The sequence below is a fragment of the Parasteatoda tepidariorum genome, chromosome 1 (assembly GCF_043381705.1).
Source record: "Parasteatoda tepidariorum isolate YZ-2023 chromosome 1, CAS_Ptep_4.0, whole genome shotgun sequence".
In the NCBI taxonomy this organism is placed as follows: domain Eukaryota; kingdom Metazoa; phylum Arthropoda; class Arachnida; order Araneae; family Theridiidae; genus Parasteatoda; species Parasteatoda tepidariorum.
Genome location: NC_092204.1, coordinates 21869995 through 21870917, shown reverse-complemented (window position 1 = coordinate 21870917; position 923 = coordinate 21869995). Strand labels below are relative to the sequence as shown.

Here is a 923-nt window from a genome sequence, read left to right as displayed (position 1 = left end):
TAAATGTATAATTTACTTCAATTTATTTTAACTAGATAAAAAAATTGTTTTCAATGCTTTAAAATGATAACTCTTATTCAGTGGTTTTATAAATTCAATTTTATCTTATAACCGTCGTTGAACAGCAGAAGAAAATTTTGGATTAATGACTGCTAAGATTCAACTTCATAGCCTCGTAATTTTGAACCCAATCCAGAAGACAAAAAAACTCCTAAATCAAGTAATGGGAGATATTTGTCCCTTTTTGATAAAACTAATACGCATTTGCATTACATGGTGCGGAAAACCACGAAGACCTCTCACAGTTAGCCTCATGGCAAGGAGCCTCTATCCCATGATCCGTCTACCACTGAGAATATTTTAAATCAGCACTGTGGTCGGTGCGAGTTAGTTGCGGAATTCGTATTGACCAGCAATCGCTGAGATTCGAACCCAGTTCACAACATTAGTAGGTGAATTTTTTATCCCCTGAGCCACCACGGCCTAAATATAAAATGTAGAATGCGTCACGGTTTTGCGTGACATTCTTGCTCAAGGTCCTTGCTAATCGTCTCTGTTTCGTTCCAATTCTAGTATATGTACTGTCGAAGCAATTGTGTTTCAAGCAGCGTTCTGTTTTAATTTTTTTATAATTCAAACAGTGTTTTTAATGTTACCGTCCTTCGAGATTATTCAAGCCTCTTTTTTATTTTAAAACCTCCGCCAGCTCAAGAGCATTTATTTTACAGACTAAATCAATAAATTAAGATGGAATTAAGTAATAATTAATTTACAGACTAAATTAAAGTTATAAGACATGGATCAACAGTTTACTCAATGTTTAAATGCATGAAAATTTTCTAAAACATACAAGCTAAATACATAAAAAAACCTCAACATAGGGTAACTTAGGACAACAGTAAAAATTCAAGACTTGGTTTGCG

At 33.7% G+C, this 923-nt stretch overlaps 1 non-coding gene across 1 annotated transcript; it reads right to left on the bottom strand.

Annotated features, from left to right (window-relative positions):
• Positions 1-490: 490 nt before the first annotated feature.
• On the bottom strand, positions 491-595 carry LOC122270340 (U6 spliceosomal RNA). The gene has a single exon (XR_006225741.1). It is a non-coding gene; the product is annotated as a U6 spliceosomal RNA (small nuclear RNA).
• Between the last annotated feature and the right edge of the window lie 328 nt (positions 596-923).